Genomic DNA, 24,633 nt, shown 5'->3' on the forward strand with positions numbered 1-24,633 from the left:
CCTACATTCCTTTGCTTATGGCCCGTGTCCTCTACCTTCAGAGCCAGAAACTTTCCATCTCACTGTGTCTTTCTTCCATCATTATATCTTTCTCTGACCACAGCTGGGATAAGATCTTCATTTTAAGAACTCATTTGATAGGCTTGGGCACACACAGATAATCCAGGGTAATCTCTCTACCTCAAGGTCCTTAATGTAATCTCTATAAACTCCCCTTTTATATGTAAAAGAACAGGTTGCAAGGATCAGGATGTAGACATCTTTGGAAAGACCGTTGACACTGCCTACCACAATAATCGTTGAGAATGGCAACTTTTAATGTCAACCATAAATATGCCAGTATCTTGGAGATAGAAAGTAACTCATGCTTGGAATAAAGATATGCAAAAGAAAAACTCACTTGAAAGAAATACATAATAGAACAGAAAAGGGGGCCATGTGTCAAGAAGGTATAGACTTGCATGGTCAATTAGAAGGTAGAAACAGTGAAATACTTTTCAGTCAAGAGCAAAGAACTTTTCAAAAAGATATTGTGAGTGTGTATTGCAGACCACACAACCATTCAGAAGATAAATATATTTTTCAAAGCCAAATTAGAAAATCTCAATACTCTGGAATCTTCCAAAATGGAGGTATTCAAATATCGAGACATTCACTGAGAGATGTGTTCTGCTAATTGCTGACTTGAACTGACAAGAATTTCCTTGCTCAAAAGAGTGGAAAAAGCAGTCAGGAAACTGGTACTACCACTCTGGGGTGGCACAGAGATGCTAATATCACCTAAGAGAAAAAATGTTAATGAAAACCTTTAAGGGACATTGTCCCAAACCTTAAGAAAAATTCAAAATATCCTTAGGGAGAAAAAAGTAAGATCTTAGATACTTTTAAATACACATACAGGGATCCCTGGGTGGCGCAGCGGTTAGGCGCCTGCCTTTGGCCCAGGGTGGGATCCTGGAGAGGCGGGATCGAATCCCACGTCGGGCTCCGGATGCATGGAGCCTGCTTCTCCCTCTGCCTGTGTCTCTGCCTCTCTCTCTCTCTCTCTGTGACTATCATAAAAAAATAAAAATAAAAAAATAAATAAACACACATACACACACACACACACACACACACACATTGATTTTTTTTAAGAAATAAAAGCACAAATTGTTCCCAATAGGCTACACAGAGAAAATAGGAGACTTCTAAAATAAACATAGCTATGCAAGGGCTCCCAATGGGGTTTTGACAAACATTTATTTAGTCCCTACTATGTGCTAGACACTGCTGCAAATTAAGGCTTAAAAATAAAAATTGCAAATATGCAAGATGGCTTGAAGTTGTGTTCACAGTTGTCCAGGTGACAAAGATGTGGCAATCTCAGTCCACTTTCAAGCTCAATTCTAGAGAGCAGTGTGTCATGAGTAGCAAAGAAACTAACACAATTTCAGGTTGAACAAAGACCAAAAGTAGTTACAGTCCTCTGACACGTGCCCTGAGCAGCCCACATCAAGAGTCTAGAGCTTGGAGACCACATTCTAAGGCAGCAGACAGTGATGTAGGAAAGTTCTGTCTTTGATGAAGGGATTTTCATAAAGCCAGCTGAAGCAGGTCAGGAAGCATATGACTTGACACATTACAGGTGTCAACCAGGGTTCGGAGGGCTCTTGTGTACCAAGTGGACATGTTGGCTCAGAGAGAGAATGGAGACCAGTGGGTAAAAGGAAGCTGGGTTTCAGCTCAGCATTTTCCAACAATGATTCCTTCCAGCTGTCTAAGAAAATATAGTAGAGTGCCTTGGATAACGATAAATCCTCAGGCTCTGAAAAACTTCAAAGAGAAGCTGGACAGGCTCCTATGAGTGATGCTTGCTTTTTGGCGAGTTCCTGCTTAAATAAACAGTTGAGTGAAAGACCTCTAGGACCTCTCCAGCTTTTTGGCTCTTTCAGAGCAATCTCATAGGCCAACGGAAGGTGTAGTAAGATATTTAGTTCAAGTTGTATTAAGAACTAATTTGGCCACTTAGCTGTCCTCTGTGCTCACCTCTCTTTTCCAATGGGTAAACTCTCATACCTCCCACCAGCCCTGTTCTCAGTCCTCACTTTTGGTTTCCAAGAGTCAGGCTTCGAACTTCCATAAATCCTTTTTTGGTTCCTATCAAAGCTTTTCTGCTACTATAGATCAGAAGGCTTTCTTTTTTTTCCTCTTCTTCTTTTTTTTAGTATGAGATTAATGTCTACAGGCCTGACAACTTGTGATTATTAAGATGATGCTTCCAATTGCTTCTCTGAGATGAAGATTATACCTTCCTGGACAAATACCTTGAATCAAACTTGTAGTTTTTCAATTACCTCTGGTTGTAGTCTCCTGCTATTTGCTGTGTTACATTAAAATGTCCAGTTTACATTTCACCAATTGACCTCACATTTTGAATCCATTGACAGGTGGCATGTCACTTAAACAAGGATGTCTGTAATGCTTCAGAGCATTTGCAGTCCCAGACACGATTTTACTTGTTTGGCTCTTATATCTTTATCACTGAACATGAATGGCATCACTGAATCCAAGTTTTTAATTTCCTTGCTAGCAACTTGGACAACAGTCTCATTTCCCTTGCTGAGTACCACATACATAACAGTGATGAAAAATAAATAGTTGGAAGGGCCCTTGATGTTACTGTTGTTCAACTCCTAAGGGTGGGAAGGAAGTGCTCGTTAAACAGAACCAATAGGAGCCTCCCTAAGGTAATTTAAAAAGGAAAATATTAGGAAGACAGAAGATAGAAAGTGGCAATTTGTAGGCATTACAAATGTGTTGGGTAGTCCTCCTGGGGGGAAAGAAGGCTCATTTTGTCAGCTAGAAGAGCAAACCCCAGGGTTACTGCCAGTTGTGAAATTTCTCCTGATTCAGCAGGACGAGGCCGAAGCACTCAGTCATGCTAATAGCCATCACTTTCTAGTTCCAGTCCTTTTCCCTTCCATTCTTAACCTAACTCTAATTTGAGATTGGTAGAAAAAGCCCCCCAACCTCATGTACATCAGGGACCTGATACCTCCTGTGAGCAGGAGAGTCCAGGGCTTAGAGTCACGCCATAGAAAGTGCTTTAACTCTTCACACCACTAATGGCTCCATTTGGAGCGACCCTAAGAGGCAAAGGCGGGAGCAGCTTGAGAGGAGTGAGTTGTTCGGAATGCCCTTCACAATTGGGTCATATCCTAAACACATTTAAAACCTGACGTTCTTGAATTGTTGGAGTTTGGTATAAGACACACAGAGATAGTGGGTATACTGTCCACTGGATATAATAGCATTCTAGATCACTTCCTGACAGCCCGAGGTTTGCCTGCTACCCAGCTGCCCTGGGCCCAGTTCAGAGAGGGGTCTCAGTTTTGACCCCGGTGAGAAGCTTTCCATATTTACTTGGTTATCTGCACTGTTTCCCCATTTATTTGAAGACAATTGTGAAAATGACAAGGATGCCCAAACTTTACCATTTCCCACCACAGAACCAGTGAAAGGGGTGTGAGATGCCAAGATAGGGAGAGATGCAGGTACAACTTTATCTCCTAGTAACTCAGAGTCAAAGCACAGCCTGGTCCTGTCTGTTCATAGGATGATCAAGAGGCTGGGCAGAGATACACTACATGAAGTCCTTTCCTTACTTCAGCAATATGTACCTGGAGTGTCACCCTGAGCCACTCTTTACACACTAGTGAGTGTGGGTGTGGGTGTGAGACAGAGAGAGAATCTCCATCTTCTGAAGCTGCGTACATGAAGATAATGCCTAAGCATGTCAGCCCAATTGGAAAAGGACTGCTCCACTTGAGATTTGTGGGAGAAAAATATTTAAGTGAAGACTCAGTCCCCTGTCTCCATCAGAATGGAATTCTGGGGCAGAGGAACCACAGATAAACCAGGGTGGCAGGTCTCCTGATGACTAGATTCTAGGAGTAAATGCAGTGAAATCGGGGATCCTGATTCTGGCTGGGATCGTTACCAGCTCTCCAAGGAATGTTCACGGAACACCACAGCCTCTTGTGTGCATCTCATATGAAGTCCTAGACAGGGCTTGGGTGTTCTCAGGCTCCTTGTTCTGAAATTCTATGATCCCAAAAGCTCACAAACGGTTTGACCTCCTTGCATATGGACCAAGTGCTGAGGAATAATCATTATTTTAGAATAATAAAAATGGTTATTTATTGTGCACTTTCTGTGGTCAGGAATGTGTATGCATTAGCCCCATGTTCCAAGGGAGGTAGCAACTATTTTCCATATTTTAGAAACAGAAAAAATTGAAATTTAAAGAAGGTAATTCCCCCAACTCGAACGTCTGAAAATGGCAAACCAGTTATTAGGAAATATTTATTTATTGAGTTTGCTGCAGCATTTTATAGGATTTTAACATTTTTAATCTTAAGATGGTGGGTTTGGTGATTTATTCCAGGGATCAGCAAACTTTTTCTATGAAAGGTCAGATAGTAATTATTTCAGGCTTCCTGGGCTATACAGTTTCTGTTGCAGCTATTTCAGCTCTGCTATTGTAGCCCCAAATCAGCCCATGATGACATTGAAATGAATGAACGTGTTTATGTTCCTTTAAGACTTTATTTTTAGGGATGCCTTTTTAAAAAAAAGACTATTTATGGACAATGAAATTTAAATTTCATGTATTTTTTTAAGATTTTATTTATTTATTCATGAGAGACAAGAGAGAGAGGCAGAGACACAGGCAGAGAAAGAAGCAGGCTCTTCGCAGGGAGTCCAATGCAGGACTAGATCCCAGGACCCGGGATCACGCCCTGAGCCAAAGGCAGATGCTCAGCTGCTGAGCCACGCAGGCGTCCCAAATTTCACATAATTTTCATATGCCAGAAAATATTATTCTCCATTTGATTCTGTTTCAAGCACTTAAAAATATAAAAACCTTTCTTCGTTCTAAGGCCATCGTAAACAGGAGGCAGGCTCCTGTTTATTTATGTCAAAGTCACACAGCAGTTAGAAAGGAAGAAACAGAGGACCTGGTTAATACAGTGGAGAGAACATGAAGCAGAAGACAGAAAAGAACATTAAGGAAACACACACGTGCCACTTTTCATTAAAGTGTGTCTTCTATCCTGATGTAGGTATCACAAGGGGTTGGTCTAGCTGATTCATATTTACCAGGCCCTAATTGACCCTAAGAAAAATGTTAGGTTTTCCAGAAACATGAAGGCTGTGACCATATAATTTCCAGGACAAGATCACAGGCACAGTCACTGCCAGGTGTTTAAAGGCTTACGAGCTGGCCAAGTCAATTTAGCATCAATTTAGTACAATCAGCAACTAATGAAAGAGAAGTCAGGGTGGCCATAATCCAATCAGGGTTGCTCATGTTGGTGTGAGGAATCATTCTGTCGCACTCTGCAAGAACAACCCATCACCTTGAATATCAGCAAAAAGCTCTACTAAGAATTATAGTAATAATATCAGCTACAACACCAAGGGCACAAGAAAAAAAATACTTAAAGAACCTGTCGAGAATTTTTTTTTTTTACCCTCGGCTTCAATATCAGAGGTAATTATTCTAAATAAAATGCATGTCAGTGCCATGAACCTCTGCCTTTTCTGTCCAATACTCTTTGGAATGTAACTGCATCTATTGAACCCAGGGCGTTCTGGATCATGTGGCTCTATCTGCAGGAATAGAATTATGTCATGACCATCTCTACTTAAGGGCTGTGTGCTCTTCATCTCATCTTTGTCAAATTTTTTGTTTTTAAAAATTATACTCAACCTTCAGTTTTCTATTGCTGCAAGGTGGGAAGGAGAGGTATGCATTAGTACAAAATGATTACCTTTTTTTGTATATGAATGATTTTTTCCTTTTTTAAAATTTGAATTCAATTAACACATAATGTATTACTAGTTTCAGAGGTAGAAGTCAGTGATTCATCAGTCTTACATAAGACCCAGTGCTCATTACATCACGTGCCCTCCTTACTGCCCATCACCCAGCTACTCGATTGACTCGGTTGATGTAAATTCCTATAAAGTTCGATTTCACCTAGAAGAGGCACATACACATAGAAATTCAGGCCCACACACGATTCATCTGCTCTGCATCCAACTTCAATCACAGACTCATCCTCCTAGTTAGCAGTCAAGATCATCCAGACATCGCTGGATGCTTTAAAACAGAAACAGTGGCTGAAATGTATTTTTTACAAAATCCCTCCCCATATTCTGCAAGAGTGTAGCATAGGTATTATGCATTGCAGTTCCCTCTTCTGAGCTACAACTCTCTGGGGAAAATGGGCATATGTCTCAGAGACAAAAACCACAAAAATAATGAAATATTGATGTAATTATTTTTAAGAATCACATTTAGACCTCATTTTAATTAGTATTTTGACCCTATGGACTTAGTCTTACTTAGTTAATCTGTATTCTTTAGAATGAAGATCAATAATATGGACAAACTACATTGTTCACATAATTTTGAGTACAAAAAGACAAAGTTTGGGAGTTTGTAGGAGGGCTTGTTACCAGGATAATCTGGCAGTTTATTAGTGATGTAATGTCACAATCACTGCATTTTCAGTTTTAACAAATGCCCATGTGGAAGATATTTGGTTGTATTATGAGGTCTTTACTGAGATATCACATCCCTCTTCTTTCTAATTAAAATAAAAATTAAAGTTGCTGATTTTGCACCAAGGATGCTAAACTACATATAGGCATTTGGATATGAGCTATGAACCATATCTGATCATATCAGGCTTTGAAATTTCTGAAGTCACATTTTTACTAAAGACTGTCTAGAGTCTTGAGATGGAGGAGTTTGTGTTTCACCTGTTGATAGGCCTAACAAAACATGATTAAATCAATCGTGGTCAGTATGTTCCTTCATATACAACAAATGAGGTCAGATCGTAGCATACTCTATGGGAAATCTAGACCTTCAAGTTCATCTTTGGTTACTAAATTCAATTTAACCAAGGTGATGGAAGAGCTTCTTAACAGAGTCTTGGAAAATCTTTTGAATTCCCCCCCCCCCCCGGCAAACTGGGCTGCCTAGAGGTTTGTCTGATTCATGCACTTATTCATGCAATCATTCATTTATTCATTTCCTAATTCATTCACTCATACTGTCATCCTTTTTAAAATATGAAAGCCCAACTGTGTGCCAGGAATTGTGCTAAATTTTAGTACCAAAGACAACTAAAATGTGAACCCTGCCCTCAAAGGGCTAGCATTCAGAAAGGTCTCAAATCAGAGTCCTTCACTCTTGTTGGAATCTGAGAAGACCAATCTCCAGCACTACTTTTCGAGCTCATTTTTCTGTTCACAGAAATCTCTGCTCCAGCCTATAATCTTCGAATCTTATATATGAGTTCGAGTCTTAGGCATATTCTAGTTTAGCACTTATTTTAAGCCATAGGTGAAAACTGTTTAGGGCTCTCCTTATGGCAATTAATAAAGAAGACAATGGCGACAATTAAGAGCTTGCCATGTGCCAGGAACCACGCCAGGCCATTTACAGTGACTTGTCTAATCTGTATAAAACCCCATTAGCAGTTATTCCCACTTTATAGGTAAGTGAACTGAGGCTCAAAGAGGCTAACTAACCTGCACATGGTCATCTAGATTCTTGCAACCTTAAAGTGTGATCCTTTAACTAATTAGCATCAGCATCACTTGGGAATTTGTTAGAGATGAAAATGTCAGGCCCTACCCTGGATTTCCTGATCTGCATTTTAACAAGATTTCCAGGTGAATCATGTGTATATTTGCATTAAAAATTGAGAATTTAGAGGGTGACATGGAAAGTGTAGATTTTAACCTTGAGGTAGGCTAATTCCAAAGCCCAGGTGTTTTGTTTATTTGTTTTTATTACTTAGTGTTCACAGAATGTTGGTGGCTGGGAAACCAAGAGCAAACCTATGCCTTGGTAAAAATTATATAAGGGGCAGGAACTCGTAGAGTATCTCATGTCATCAGTTTTTACCAGCATGTATTCTACAAATCCAAATCCTATTAAAATAAGGAGAATCATGAAAACTTAAGCAAGTAGCCTATTTGTTTTCTTTCATCCATATAATTTAAAAGTGGTTAATATTTGATAGGTTAATAATAAATATTTTAATATAGTATATTGCATTTGGTTATGAATATATCAAAAGGAAATACAAAGTGAGTTCCAAAAGATAAACTTTTATTGGGCACATGAAATAGAACATAAAATTTGATGGCAATTACCATTTAATCTATTCATGTTTGGAAACGTATTGAAAGAGAAACTCATAACTCAGTTAATTGTTATGAATTATTAATTGCTCATTTGAAAAGCGATGAGCAGAACTGCTCTTGTTGAAAAACTTTCCTTCTCAGTGGCTTTAACCTTTGTGTCATTGGTTTTATGAGAACAAAAGGGAAAGAATGACAGCAAGATTCTAATCGTCCAAAACTAGGAACTGACAAGACTGTGAACATCTCAGTGACTATATAAAGGTTAATTGAGATTGAAATGAAATAGTTATCGCTGGCCCCACTCTAGCATACTTAAGTATGATTCTCTGGGGGGAACACATCTGTATTTTATAAAAATCCCCAGGCAATAACAAGACGCAGCCAGGATTGAGGACTACATTCTCAGTAACTGCACGTTGTCAGAGAGATTTCAGCCAGTCATGAATTTGCCTCGATATTCTGAACCCCAAGTGAATGCAAGGTGGGCTCCAATTTGCCACTCCTCGTTAGAGTCTGAGGTAAGAGGGCACTCAACCAAGGCCAGAAACACTGGAAACCATGGGCAACTTTATGAAGACATATTCCCTAGATGGCAAGTGATTTCTAATCCATACAGGCTAAGATCAAGAATATATCTGGATTCAAAGATACCTCATATAAATAGCCCCTTCTTTCTCAAAAAAATCAATGTTATGAGTTTCTTCTGTTGGATTAAAAAAAAAAAAAAACCTTCAAAACGTTGAAGGCTTTTTTTATTAACTAAATCCAGGGATTTATTGTTTAGTGTCAGCAGCGTAACTGCTTTATAATTGATTTTTCTGAAGAGAACTGAAAACTTAAGCTACTTTAATTTCCTTTATCTTGACACACATGATTAGCATTACTCTGAAGTATATTTTATCAGGTTCCCAATTACCATTTTTAAAAATCAACTTCCTCATGCATACTTGTCTTGATAAAATATTTCTAAGAGAGTAAGAAAGTGTATAAAGATAAAAATATGGCTGCTTTATTCCCATTGATAGCTTTATCCTTTTTCTTCAAAAATTATGTTTATATTCAGTTATGCTTTTTTTAAATGAGTGGGATTATTAAAATACATTATACCTGTTAATTTCTAAAGTCTTAGGATAAAGTAGTAAGAACATTTGGGCAATGGCAGAAATTTAAAGATAATGAAAGAAAATGTAAATTTGCAACCTAGGCTAATATGCCTAGATTCTTGTAGAGGCAATCAAATATTTGGTGTGAGACGGTTACAGTCCTGTACTACTAGTCAGCCTTACTCAGCCTCCATTTGCTCATGTAAAACGACAATAAGAATCAGATCTGCCTCACTATCTGTGAGAATTAAATAACATAATGATATTTAACCCAGTTTCTGTCACACAGTAAGGACACATGGTGAGTTAATAAAACTGTAAGCGATGGTACCTGCCTTCAGAGTCTCATTTAAAATGGTAGAGATTGGATCAACAAATTTAAGAAAGCAATCCAAACAAATGACATGATAAAAATGGAAGTGATCATAGTCCCGGCTGCTTCCTGGAAAAATTTTTAAAAAGACTAAAAAATGAATGGGATTTCATACTCATTGTGTCATCTTCTTCTGGATGTTTCAAGTCTTAATTGCCATCTGCAGATGCAAAATTTTAGTTAACATTTTGTCTAAAAGCAGTACCTCTTAGTTCTGCAGTTTCCAAATAGAGAAATAAAGCCCTCACTATAAACTTTTATCCATTAAATTCACCTGACCCTTAGCAGCACTTCTTTGTCAATTTTAGGATCATCTTAAATCCTGGAAATTACCCTGTAATGCTAAAATGCCTGCCTGCTAGCCAGGTCTTGAAGTATGGTGACCTCCTAAACAAACCAAAGCAGACTGGGTTCTGTACCTGGACATAAACCAGTTTCTCAGGAGTGATGATGATTGGACACTTACAATCTGTTGTGCCATCACCAGACCCATCAGATACTTGACGATTTTCAGCTTAGTGACTGTTGACACCCTTAGGGATTTGTATGTCAGAAATGCATTCAGAGCCCCTTGGTGGGTTTTTTTTGTTTGTTTGTTTGTTTTGTTTTTCATTTTTTTGGTTTTTTTAGAACTCCTCAGGAGACTTTTTTTTTTTTTTTTTTTTTTGCTATTCTTAGCAAATTCCTGTCATGTGCTATTTTTCAGCAAAGTTCAGATTTCTCTTCTTACAGTACAAAGATGCTCAAATTGAGATTCTTACTTTGAAGGGAATAAGGTTGTTTTTTCCTGCAGAAGATTAAAAGAAATAATATGAGTAACAATTTAACCACATGTCATACCGCCCTTGAAGAAGGAAGGCTGAATTTTTAAGGTGAACCAAAGGTACCGAGGAGCAGAAGATGAGTTAATACTTTCTCAGCCCTAGCAGTGTCACTACAAAATGTGAAAATGAGAAGGAAACAAAACCTCCAAAGAGTAAGGAGAGCATGAGGGAAATGTTAGTGTCGCTCGCAGCAGGATCACAGGGGACTCACTGCCAGGGTCAGACAATCTGGGTTTAGTCTGTGCCTTTGAAATGTGTTGTCCCTCTGTACACTATATTGGCATGTTAGTTTATGCTTTAAATGAATGTACTGGATTAGTTGAGGAAGAATTTATCAGGGCAGGGAGAAAGGGTGTAAGAAGTACCAAGCTCTAAAGAAGCAGGGTAGGAGGAAAGACCCTCGGTTGAGGGATTCATCAGCACATAATCAAACATTTACTGACCTTTTGCTATGAAGCCTGCGTCATGATAGGTGCTATATAAGATGTTAAGCAAGTTTTATACAGCCTGTGCCCTTCAAGAGGCTACTAAATTTGAGTTTGGGGTAAAGCACATAAAATCATGGGGTGAAGCCAAGTTTCCTGTCCAGAGTACTCAGCGCCCTCCTAAAGAGTCTGGTTTTAAAGGAAACTGGAAACTACTCTAGGTCTACTTTAGCTGAGTGGCTCTGTCTTGAATAGTGATTGGAATCCTGGCCCCGCCTCATCCTGTGTTGAGCAAATTATATAACCTCTCTGACCGAAGATTGTGCTTCTCTGAAAAAGAGATGATTTCGTCTCATAGAGTTCTCAGGAAACCAAAGGCAATGCTTGTGAATTACTGAGCCCAGTTCCTGGGGTGCAGTAAGCTCTACAGCTGATCGCTGTTATTGGTATTGCTCCACTATAAGCAAATTGCGGTAAGTAATTGCAATTGATAAGGAGCTTGGGAGGATTTGCAACCGTCAATGAGCCATTAAATCTGTAAGTGGAGATCCCAATCATAAGTGTGATTTTTAAACAATATTTGACAAGACAATTAATTATGTGTGCTCAGAAGTCATCAGTAGAAAGTGGGAAGTGTCTGGGTGGTGGGCAGGGAACTTTACATGGATTCTCTGATGTTCTGAAATTCCCTGGGGGAGGGAGCTGTGGGAAAGATAAGTAGTTGAAAGTGTGCCCTAACATCACAGGTCTGCTCCCCTGGTCCCGGGGAAGTGACCAAGTTCTATGAAATGCCTGAATCTCCCCACCTTGCTCAGAATTCTTGAATAGTCTCCTTAGGCCCTTGAGTGAGGGGATGGAGCTTCCATTCACTGTGGCTCACTTCTCCAGCATGAGTTTAGCCTCTCCAAACATTAGCATCTGTATGGTAGAAGAAAGAGTTCTCTTTTGTGTCCAATTTCAAATTAGAATTTTATTGTTTTGTGGGACAGCACAGTCAACTTCAAATTTGTTAATAAATCTGAAGGTAGAGGTAATCTTGTACTTTTTAAACAAGATGGCAAGGCACTCCCTTTTCTCACTCCAAATTTAACATTAGGGCAGAAAATAATGTTCCTTTAGAGCACGACTCTCTAAAAATTTCATCAGGAAACTGACAGTCAAAAAGGACACTGAAAACACATTTCTTTTCAAGAGCAGACGGGAGTTCGCGGGGGATTTTTTCTTTCCCTCAGGAGGTGCCTAGTTTCCAGCTACAAGAGTATGCATTACTCACTGAAAAATGTGTTTGAAAACACAAGTAGAGATCATGACTAACACCCTCAGGGGCTCTCCTCAGGCCAACAGAAGTCCAATTCTGCTCCTGCAATGTAGTTAAGCTTTCCTGCTGACTGTGTCCTTCTTTTCAAACTGCAATGACTTACAAATAAATACACCAGTATTATGAAGACCTCATGATTAAATTGCATTCAAAAATATTTCAGTAATAAACACACCATGTGCTGTAAGCATGCTTGAACACTTTGTGCATATTATTTCAATTCTTTTTCCCTATAGCATACCCATTTTAGAGATGAGAAAACTAAGGCTCAGAGAGTTTAAGTCATTCAAGCAATTGGTAAGGCAGTGGAGCTATTATGAAATCAAGATAAAGATCTGACCCCTGGTCCCATATGCCATGCAGACTCATTGCTGTGCCTCCAAAATAGACACACTCATCAGCCCAATCCTCCTTTGGAACTAGGAAGGTAATAGGAGCTTGTTGCAGTGTTCTAGTCTTGGACCATAGCCCAGCCCCAGGGTCAGTTTGCTTTTGGTGAGATGGAAAGAAGCCTCAGTATTCATTAATAGGAGTGTTTATGAACACAAACACCACCACACAACAGAGAAAGAGCCTTCTGGACAGAAACAAGCATCGACTGACAAAGCTTACTGACTCTCTTCCACTATCAGCTTATCATTTGCTAACAGAAGCAGTTGTTTATTTACTGCCCTCTATGTGCAGTGAATTTGTTTCTCAGAATCAGCAGCTGGTCCACGTTCACTTGGGACAAGCAAGCTATGCTCTTAGATTCCCAGCTCTTGAGGCCCCTGTCTAGAAGGACACAGAGAGGCCCTGCTGTGAAGAGGTTGCATCTCGCATAGGGTAGGGTGTTAACAAATGAGATGGGCTCTCATTGTAAGGTTGCAAATCATTTAATTCAAGCCAAAAATCCTGTGTCATTTCCTGCAGAAAAATCACCCAAGCTGGTCATGGAAAGACTCTCTGACCAATTCCTCAAGCCAGTCAGAAATTCAAATAAAGACATCAAACTGTAGCCCACTGTAGACCACCCCATGTCACTTCACAGGTTAATACTTCAAAGAAGGAAACAGCATACATAAACAGCTGTCAGATACTTAGTGCCCGGATCAGATATGACAACAGAAATAATCTTATCCCAACATCATCATCATGACAAGCACTTTGCATCATCCTATTTAATCTTCACAGCATTCCTGTAACAGAATATATCACTTTCTGAGTTTTACAGACTTAGAGAGGTAAAACAAACTGTCTAGGTCACAAAATTAAAAGAGAAAAGGAGGAGGCCAAACCCAGTTCTCTTCCTTTCCAGGCCACCAACATGTATTCACTGTCAGGTGCCGCACACAGAGCACTGAGCTACAGCAGCTCAGGGGTGAGCCTCGCAGGGAAGGCGAGGGGAGAAATGAGATATAATGAGGAAGACTGTTGAACATCAAACACTTGCAAGATGATTTTTAGAAGCAATAAAAAGTCATTATTCACAGTGTTGTCCATTAACCTAGGTTGGTGCTCCTCGGGATCAAATGAAACAGAGTGTTGGATGCTGGAGACAGCAAGGTGCCCATCGTCTCTAAAGCAGCAGGCTTATTCTTCACCAGCTGTGTTAGCACTTGTGAAAAGTAATAAATGCCTGATTCACTTTACAGGTCCAATATTCTCAGATGGGCAGGGCCAGTAACTGCTGTTGCATTGCAGCCGCTCCAGTGAAATAAAGTGACAGTATTAGGTAGCATGGCAGGAAGGATGTGCAGACAAGCCTTGATTGTGGTAGCAACTGTTTCATGATGTCATGTCAGGACTACATGGTCAGGCTCTTTCTGTTGCCCTGGAGACAAGGAATGGCAAGAATTCTCTTCATCATCAAATCATTAGCCCCTGGTGGCAGACACTGTCTCAGCTCTCGTGTCCTGTGCCTGTCATCTCTTTGGAAGGATGTATGAGAAAAATGCAGATGGCTTGATATAGTGGCTGCAAATGCTCTAAACAGGATTTTTAAAAACTTGAGTAGGTGTCATGGAATCCCCTCCGATCAGGTTTGGAAAGATGCACCCATTTTTAGAAGAGATGAGAATGTGACCCAGACCTGAACACAGTGACCCATCATGATGGGAGGCAGGTCATTTCACTTCAAAAACTGAAAACCATCTCATGAAAAGGGAGGTGAGCAAAGAAGGACAAAGAAAATTAAGTAGTATAGTGGAAGGCATCCTAAAATCACTTGAGGCAAGAAGTGGAGTGATCTGCTAAGTCATAGGCTCACTCAGCTGCCTGGGTTTAACAAAATGAAAACCCCTTGGACACCAAGCAGATATCCATATGTCTGTTTTCAAACTTTAGGCGAAGGGGTGGGATTTTTTTTTTTTAAGATTTTATTTATTCATGAGAGAGAGGCAGAGACATAGGGAAGTTGGAGGAGAAGCAGGCTCCCTGCAGGAAACCCGATTCGGGACTCCATCCCAGGACCCCTGGATCATGCCCTGAGCCAAAGGCAGACGCTCAACCAATTAGCCCCCCAGGTGTCCCGAGGAAGAGTGGGATTTAGACACAGTGGACACAAGCAAGTCCTGTCTCACTCAGACTGGCTTTGGAATCTGTCCTAAGTCCATGCCTCCTCCCAAAGGCCCTGGTATCATAAAATCTCTCTTGAGCAAATGAATCAACTAAGCTTTTCTAAGAGCTCCCACCAGAAACAAGTAGACCCACCCAGGAGCCTAGCCTGTTTGCTTACTGGGACTCCTAGCTGGATTTTATTTTATTTTTTTAAAGATTTATTTATTTATTTATTTATTTATTTATTTATTTATTTATTTATGAGAGACACAGGGAGGGAGAGAGAGAGAGAGGCAGAGACACAGGCAGAGGGAGAAGCAGGCTCCATGCAGGGAGCCCCACGCAGGACTCGATCCCGGGTCTCCAACATCACGTCCTGGGCTGAAGGCGGCGCTAAACCGCTGAGCCACTGGGGCTGCCCTCCTGGCTGGATTTTAGACTAGCCTTCGATGTATCTACAGATACCACACTGCACTTCATTGACTCCTTGTGCCCAAAATAGATTACCAACCAAGAAATCCTATAGCCCAGGATTAGAAGTTCCATTTGGTTTCATATTGGTCTGCAAACACCTTTGTCTGGCTACACACTCAGCATGGAGTCTGCCTGAGGTTCTCTTCCTCTTCCTCTGCTCCTCCCCTCGCTCTCATGCACACTCGCACTCTCTCTCTCTCTCTCTCAAAAAGAAAAAAGAAATAAACAAACAAAGAAGGTAAAGGAAGAAGAGCATTCTTGGAGGAAACTAAAGTCCAGTAGGCAGCATCCAGATTGAAAGGAAACACCATACATCTGTCACTCAGCTTATTTTCCAGTATGCATTTTTGGTTCTTTTAGTACCAAATCCTCTATCCAACACTTTAACTATGAAGAACAGCACATATTTGGAAAAGTCTGGTAGCAATGCATTTGAATTCCATTTGCACGTTTCTCATTTCTCCATGTGCATGGCACTCTGCTCAGTGCTGTAGAAACACACAGACACGAGCACCCATTCAACATGGTTACTTTTAATGTGTTATGCTCAATTAGCAGAGAATTTGGGAATATTGTTGAATATTGTGCTTAGTTAATGACATACATGTGTCTATCAGATATTCATGTAACATTCTAAGAGGCAAATAGATTACTTTGTTTGGGGGTTTATCTAACAATAATTTATCTTTTATTGAGTTTTTTGTAACAAGAAAATTGCAACATTCTTTTATAAATATTGCGGTTTGAGTCATACATAAGCTGCCAGAATAAATTATTTATATCAGTAGACTTATGAGTTTGTAGTGTGAGGATGTTTTCGCCTCCTAAGGTATTAGGAAATTATGAATCTAATACTTTACCATAATATCTAAGGAAGCAGAACAGAACATTCATTTCTTGGATTTTTGTGTTATGAGTAGTGTAAGGAGATTTTTCTGAAGATTTCTTTTTATTTATATATTCCAGACTCCTTAGTGATATTAGACAATGAGCCCATCCCCAGGATGGTATGTTTTTATCCATAATATTCAAGGAAAAGACTCAGTTTACTTTTAAAAATTGATCTCACTTGCTCCAATAGCCCAAAAACAGGTATATTCAATTCTAGTCTGTCCTCATATGAAAGTTTGGGAGCGTTATTCACTATATGTCTAATGTCAAATATTAAAAAACACAGTATAATAAAAATCTAGTTCAAAATCCCCTTACTTTCAATCTATTAGATTAATGGGGATGGCACATTGGTTCCACTGTTATACCACTCCAGTGGCAATCTTCTAAAATTAGGAACTGCCAATCTGGGGGAAGCAAAAGAACCCTATATCATTTTAAATTTAACTTTAGCCTGCTCTGAAGCCATTAGAGACGATTAAAGGAGATCTCCAGCCATTATATTCAGCCCAGTAGTCTTCAAGTTCAAAAGGTAAAAAGCACTTTTCCCTATAAATAAACTGAGAGACAAAATTATTTTCAATGAAGTTTCAATTTCAATGAAAATAAAGTAGGTAATTACATTGGCTATTACTGAGGTCACTGCCTTCATTGACCATCTGGCTCAAAACTAAAAAATAGGTATCGTTTGTGACATGGACAGAAATGAGCAAAGTGTCCACAGCTTCCTCCTTTAAAGACCTGCAAATTCAGTTAATTCACATATTAACAGTCTTAATGAAACAGCTACCGAAAAAAATAACCTGATGGCCTTTTTGAACCTGAACAACTCACGGCATAAGAAAGAAAAGAAATGAAAGCTGTGATATCTTACCATGACCATTACTATAGTTATAGTTTCTATATGATGGGTTCTTGCATAACACTTTGTTTGCCAAAAACCAGTGGGCCAGACTTACCGCTCTGATTTCTGATTTTCCTACATATATGGAATCCTATTTGTTGGATGTAAACTTTATTTTCAAGTTGGAAGTGTTATCCCCTATTAAGGAATATAATTTAATTTTTGCCTAATTGTACTCTACTTTCTATAGTTTCAAAAGGCATCAAAACAGTTCAGGAAGTTAGACGGATGCTGTTTTAAAGTCATTCTCAATGCATATTGCTTATTTTTACTAATCTCTTTTACTTCTAAAAAAAAGGCATTCTTGGATTTTTGTATAGCATTGGCTCACATACCTATTATTACCTGAAGTGTATTGAAGAGAAAAAAAGTTTATTGCCTTTTTTTAGGCAGCTTTGCAAAGATATAAATATATTGTTCAAGAAGAGTGAGTTAGAAATTGGATTAATTTGCTCTGAGTCTTAAACTTAGGATAACTTTATTCCTATATCCTTTGTAAAACCCAAAACTTTGTTAAAAAAAAAAAAAAAAAAAAAACAGGTTCTGCTGTGATGTGTTTTGTTTTCCTAACACAGAGGCCACTAGTTTCAGGTTATACTATTCATTCAGCTTCAAAATAGAATATATACTTTCTGAAGATCCCATTCTCTGCATTCATTGCTGCTGGAGAGTCTTTGCAAATACCCTTGCCAGTAGACATAGCTGTCAGCCTGAGAAAAGGAAAGGAATGGTGAGGGCGGGAACAAGGCAGGAGTGGAAAATAAGTTGCCAAGAGAAAAAAGCTGTACTTTCAATTCTCAAATTGAAAGTTATTTCTATTCAGTCAAGTCTTGTGAAATTATTCACAGTAAAGATTAATGATTCCTTACAGATAGGGGTAGGCCTTAGCCTCCCCACTAGTTTCTCCTGACAAAATCCATTATGCAGTGATGCTAGTGGGAAGCCAGCAGGGGTGAGCTTGTTGAAACACCTTTGGGATGGAGAGCTTTAACCTAGAACCTGGCACAAAGGAGCTGTTCCAATACACAGCTTTGGAATGTTGGAGAAAAGGGTTCACAGCAGCATTTTCAGATGCAGCCAACCAGGTACTCCCAGAGCAAATTATTTGCTTGTGGATTTACCAGTGGGGAGATGGAAAACCACAAATAGGGAACCCTCCCTGCCCTCAGCTAGCCAGATGTACAAATGCATTGATGGGTTCAAGTGCAGTGGTGGCTAATCCATTCTCATTTTGCTCTTTGTCCATCTCTGTTTCTTTAGAACACTGAGAGTAGAAAACAATTTGCTTTGCCAGGAGAGAAAAACCTCAAAACATAGTTCTCAGCACAATCAGTGTGCAGGCTGAGACCCATCTCGGTGTCACAGATGGCTAGTCCTGGTTCTCGTCATGATGCTCGTCTCTTTGCCCAGGGCCATGCCACTAAGCCATGCCCTTGCACAGTGCCAAGCTGGCAACTCACCAGGAGCTCACTCTTGGGTCATTAGCAGCCTCTTTTACTATGACATCGTTCCTCTGCTCTCTTACTTAGAGGTGAGCTGATAATTTATTAGGCAGGACAGATTTTACAATTTGGAATAACTTTGGCAATTAAATCTCCCGAAGAAATCCAATAGTTCCTGTTTGGGATATGAAATTATTTCCTCTATGGCCCATGGTTCAATATTGACTTCTTACAAATATTTATATTCCTAGCATCTTAGCTTCACTGCCAGCAAGAACGGCAGTTCTATTGAAATAATAGCTGTAATTATTTGATAGTTTCTTTTTTTTTTTTTTTGAAAGCAGTACATCCTTCAGCTTTCACTTTTATACTACATTAGAAATTAGGAAGTAGCCTAGCTGTGGAAACCGATGCTAGAAATAGTCCATCCATCATGAGGAATGATCTTTTCTCTGAGGGGATTTTTCTACTGGATTGCCAAGTGCATAATATTCCCCTGGAGCGAGGCTGCTTAAACACCACCACTGTGACACAGCTCATGATATTTAACTCTCGAGGGCCTGGCGGCCTGATGCACAGGGGTGCTAATTGTGCTCTATAGTTATCATCATGTCTTCAAGCCCAGAAGGTCGGAAGAGCTTATCTAATCCTAGGGTAGAGGAGCAATTAAAATCCATCCCAGCCAGGAGAGCTTCCACAAAATCCATTACTCCTGCCATATTTTTAGGTCCTCCAAGGAAGGATACTGGATGAAACAAGCCATAGAAGCCTGCACTGTATTCAAGAAATGTATTGAGCACGAATTCTGTGCCAGGTGCTCTTCTGAAAATTGAGGATATGGTAATAGGAAGAGAAACACAGACCCTGCTCTCAAGAACTCACTTGCTGGTGCGAGGCAGATGGGAATTAAGGGAGGGGGTAAACAGTGGGTGGAAACCATTTTAGACTGGTAGTTAGCCAGGCCTTTCTGAGAAGGTAACACTTCGGCGAGACCTACGTATCAAGGAAGAGCCACCTGTGGAAAGTTCTGAGGGAAGAGTATTCTAGGTAGAGGAAACACGTCTTGCAGAAGCCAGAAGGCAGGAAGGAATTTGGCCAGTCCAAAAAATGGGAAGAAGAAAGTGTAGGTGGCATATTGAATCAGAGGGAGAGGGGCTGAGATAGGTAGGAGAGGGAGATGGGCAACAGATCACCTGTCCCTGCAGGCCAGGACAAGAGGTGTGGATTTTCTTCTAAGTGTAGTGGATATTAAGCAGTAGAGTGGCGTGATATGGGGGTTTCAATTAAACAATAATAATTCTGGAAAAGAAATATAATAATAATAATAATAATAATAATAATAATAATAATGATTCTGGCTACTCTGAAGACAATGAGTGATAGGAGGGCAAGAAGGGGAAGGCAAGATTAGAACTAACAAGTGGACAGTTAAGTAGGCCAGGCTAAAGGTTGTCGTGGCTTGGATTTGGTTGGCAGCGAGCAGGTAATGAAAATGCATGGATTCGGGACCTGTTGTAGTCGGTGCTTGCCCTCGCTGAGAAACTCAGCATTAAATCTGGATGTTGAGGTCACCTGCAACCGAGATGTGCATACTCTGTTTTCTGTTGCCCTCACCACCTGGATGCCTTGTAATTGGTTTGTACTGGTTTTGTTTGGTAGAGAAGGAAACAGGGGCAGAAGTAGTAGCAGTGATAGCATTCCAGCATAGGAGTGTAAAGCAGAGCAGCCAAACAAAGTGGCCAAGTCCCCAGAACTGGGTGGGATCCCAGGCTCTACCACCCACTACCTATGTGACTTTAGACTCATTATTTACCTTCCCTGGGTGTTTGTTTCTTAATCTATAATAAGACTATAAGGATAGAATTCCTATCTTATAAGATTGTTAAAAGGATTAAATAAATTGATGCATAATGCCTGACACAGATTAAGTGCTCAATAAATAAATGTTAGCTTTTGTCATTATTGTGGTTCAACTAAACCCCCTTCTCTACCCCACCCCATCCCTTCTGCACCAAGTGACACATAAAATGACATATCAACATGTGCTTTTCCTTTTAGTTACCAAACAGGAAAAGGGACTACATAGAGATTTTTTTTTTTAATTTCTTAAAAGGAGAAGAGGAACTAACATTTAGGAAACACTTGCCACTGGACAGATGTTTCATAGACAATTGTATCTCATTTAGACTTCTCTGTAATCAAAATAGTTACCATTTATTGGTAAGCTTTTTATATGCAGTACCTAATTGCACCTTCAGAAGTACTCTGCTAGGAACATGTGCCTGTTTTACAGATGTGGAAGGTTGAGGGGAGGAAATTGCCCTGCCAAGTTCTCACACCTAGTGAGTTCAAGAGCCAAGATTTGAGCCAGCTTTGTATGACATCACAGCCTTTCCTCTTTCTCCTAAAGAGTGGGTTAGAGACAAACTTTACCAGGTGACTTCCGGTTATCTCTCAGATCCATTAAAAAAAAAAAAAAAGGAAATCAAGTTTCACTCTCACTTTCCCTCATGCCAGCCAACTCAGGTCTTCATTTATTCTTCGACTGGTCTCCAGTCCAGAAGGTCCTGAGCTAAATTCCCAACCCAGTTAGCTTGCATTGATCATTCCTTTTGATGTTATCAGGCAAGGGCCCATCATCAATGTGAATTCATTATGTGCTTCTTAGAAAGTAAACTAATGAAGGTTGGAAATCACTGAATATCTTTTGCTTTTTCATGTGGTCAGTCTTTTCACATTATTCTCACAGTATTGCTCTTGGCAGTATAGCTAAGGATCCATTGATGGTAGCATTGTAAAATAAATCTATATCATGTAATTTATACCTTGATCATACAAACTCATTTATCTTGATATTTGGGCATAATTCTTCATCATAAACTTTCATCTTATTAGTTATTCTTTTTCTAATACTAGAAAATAGACAATTTCAGTTCATGGTACCTTTGTTTCTTTGGTGGTTTTCTTTTTTATATTTATTCCCACAAAATAGAATTGATGAATTAAAATAAAATAGTATTATAATAATCCTTAATATTAAGACATTTTTAGATATTTAAGCATTAGATTAAAAGAAAATTGAAAAATTATTAAATTGTCAGAAAACCTCTGTTGCCCACTCCTTACCCTTGTGAATCTTATCTTTCTTTGCAACCTGTGAATAAACTGCCCTGTTTTGTCTTGCTGAAGCCAAGCCAGCCATAGGCATACAAAGGTATTAGAGCATTTAAACATTGTAGGGGGATCTGACAAGCATAAAGATTTATAACCAACAACATCATTAGCACAAAGGAATTGCCTGATTGAACAGGTCGGAGACCTGCCTGAAACATTCTAATAGACTGGAGTGATATTCAGAAGATGTGACTAGTTAAGGGCACCTAATATAGAAAGCAAGCAATGCATGGAAATGAGTGACTTGGACACAGATGAAAGGTCTAATGTAGCAGTGACAGGTAGCAGGAACCCAGGGAAAGGGGGGGGATGGGAGCAAAGGACTTTAGATTAATCAAGAGACCTACATGGATCAACTGGTACAACACAATTAAAACCCTGGAAGATAAAAAGAGATAGAGTGATCCATATAGGATCACACAGCAAACCAAGCAACACAGCCGGTGACAAGAAACATGTTTGTTTGAGTCAGAGTCTTAGCTTTGGCCTCAGGAGAAGTCAGAAAAGTTGAATTTGTAGAGTGCAAAACCCTGTTCACCCTTTTGCACACTCTTTTATAGGGTATACATGAGATTTATTCATCCTCTGGTCCTTGGAATAAAATAGCCATGATAGAAGCTAAATCTAAGATATAGTTTTAATTTAAGATTTTGAAGGCTTTAAACTTTAAATGTGGTCTGTACTCCCAAACAAGCAGAGCTGAAGACCTTCCACCCCCGCCCTGAGAAGGACCAGCGCAGCATCTCTGGAGAGTTCTATGTGTATAGTTCTCTCTAGATCAACCGAACCCCACAATTCCCTTGCCCCTCTCTCCTCGCTGTTCCCCTTTTCTCCAAAGAATTAAAAGAAACAGAAGCAAAAGGTATTAAAAGCTACTAAGGAAAGGGACATGACTAAAACTACTACTTGGAGTCAGTGTTGAAACTCAGATTATTTTCAATTTTAGTCTCAGGAATGATTTAACCCTTGCATCATCTTAGGAATGCACAGATCGCTCGGAGAAAACCACCCTGAAGAATCTCCTGGTATGTAGCAGGCAATAAATAGACGCTTACAACACAAAAATAAAAGAGATGTCAGAAGATACAAAGATAAGAGATGCCCACCACCCTCAAGAAATAATGTTTAGAGACTGCCCGCTCTGAACAAAGCACCATGCTACTTAGTGCAGATGATGAAAAGAGGCAAGCCACTGCCTTCCCCTCAAATTTCAAGTTTTCATGGAGGAGACAAAAAAATGCATATGGAGAAGGAGTGTCTGTGGTAGGTTTTGAAGAGTCACATAAACTTTGACATTTACCGAAGGACTTTCTGTGTGTCAGGTACAGTTGTGGTTGCCTTGTATGTACTAATCTATTTAATCTACGTAACAGTCCTCTGAAGTGGATACCAGGTATTAAATGATCTGCATTTTATGAATGAAATGAAGATTGGTTGAGTGATTTCATGAGATCACCCAGCAAGTATTTGGTAGAATCAGGGTTTAAATCCACGCTGTTCAAATTGTATCCACATTCATACCTATGCCTAGATCTATATCTGTCTTCAAAAACAGGACTGGTGTCTGAAGGCTGGAACAGTCAGAGAAATCTTCATGGTAGGCGTTTTCCATGAGCTGGATTTCTACGGCTGAGTGGGGAGTTTAGGGAAGGACACACCAGGAGCAGGGGCTCTGATTCAGGGAGCAGTATGTAGCAGCTAAAGGGCACAAAGCCAGAATGGACCAATGGTACTTGGGGTCAGAGAAGCCCAAGTTCTAGTCCTGTCTCTGCTGCTGGGTTGCTGGTAGGGCTTTGGTAAAACCACACATCTCCCACAAAAAGGAAATAATAATAATAATAATAATAATAATAATAATAATAATAATAATAATAATCTGTCCTGCCAGGTTAGTGGAAATATTTGGCAAGATGACATATGCAAAGGTATCTTAATGATACTTTTATTTGTGTGCGTATGTGTGTGCGCACACGTTTAAGACCATAAGTAGATTAGCCAAGATTGGAAAGTTTATGTTGTGCAGTAAAAGCAGACAACGAGGAGATTCTCAGCACGTCGTGGGGGATTCTGACTACAAAATTATCCAATGAGTGAGAGGTATTGTATAAGCTCTGTGAGAAACTCAATCTGGCCATTCCTGCGCATTTGATTTTGGGAGAGAGAAAAGACACAGTGGGAAGGTATTTTCGAAGTAGAAAGGAAGCAATGAGTATGAAATATGTGATTCTTTTCTATAAAATTCATGTATTCACTCACTCAAGAATGCTCAGATATTCATTGACTACAATCTTGTACCAGGCCCTGTTGTAGGCATTGCACTGCAGCAAGGAACGAAACAGCCCAGATCCTTATCTTTGTGGGTTTATATCCTAGAATAACTCATTAATATAAAAGCATGTGTATTCAAAAATAAGAAAAAGGAATGTTGAAGAAAGTGAAATGTGTCAGAACAAGATATTTCAAAGCCAGTTGTGCGATTTCTCTTTAACCAGCCCACCCAAATCTTGTTCATGCCTGCCTGGTCTAACGTTGGGTACACCTTAGTGAGCTTCAAAGGGAGGGCTAACATCTTTTCACTGTGTTTTAAATAATGTTCACAGCCTCTCAATTGCATCCAAACCAATTCCTACTTGTTTTTTCTTTCTGCCGCTGGATCTGAAAGCCCCGGGAGGCACAGCTTCTACACGTTGTTCGCTAGCCTCTTGCTTTTGGGCTGACTAGCTCACCTCTCTCCCAAGACACAACAGCTGTGCTTTTCTTAGGAGAAGCCTTAAAACATCCTTCTCTATGCCTGCAGTGACTCTATTCCCCCTCTTCAGGTCACCTACTCTGGATTTGTTCTCATTCCTACACCATTTTCTTAACCAATTAGAAAAAGTTCCTTTGGATATTAAAAAAGAACTAAGTACCTTTTCCTTCTGCTTCATGTTTGAAGTCTAGTTTTAGTAAAAGC

The 24,633-nt window shown here is 39.7% G+C and overlaps 1 protein-coding gene and 1 long non-coding RNA gene across 2 annotated transcripts in view; one reads left to right on the forward strand and one right to left on the reverse strand.

Moving 5' to 3' along the window:
* Positions 1-24,633, forward strand: part of NTNG1 (netrin G1) — a 309,029-nt gene that overhangs the window by 270,654 nt on the left and 13,742 nt on the right. The gene's annotated exons all lie outside the window — the stretch shown is intronic.
* Positions 10,288-14,058, reverse strand: LOC144318077 (uncharacterized). Its single transcript, XR_013383931.1, has 3 exons — positions 13,535-14,058; positions 11,746-11,857; positions 10,288-10,477 (listed from the first exon to the last, which is right to left on the reverse strand). It is a non-coding gene; the product is annotated as an uncharacterized LOC144318077 (long non-coding RNA).

Source organism: Canis aureus, chromosome 8 (assembly GCF_053574225.1).
Source record: "Canis aureus isolate CA01 chromosome 8, VMU_Caureus_v.1.0, whole genome shotgun sequence".
Classification (NCBI taxonomy): domain Eukaryota; kingdom Metazoa; phylum Chordata; class Mammalia; order Carnivora; family Canidae; genus Canis; species Canis aureus.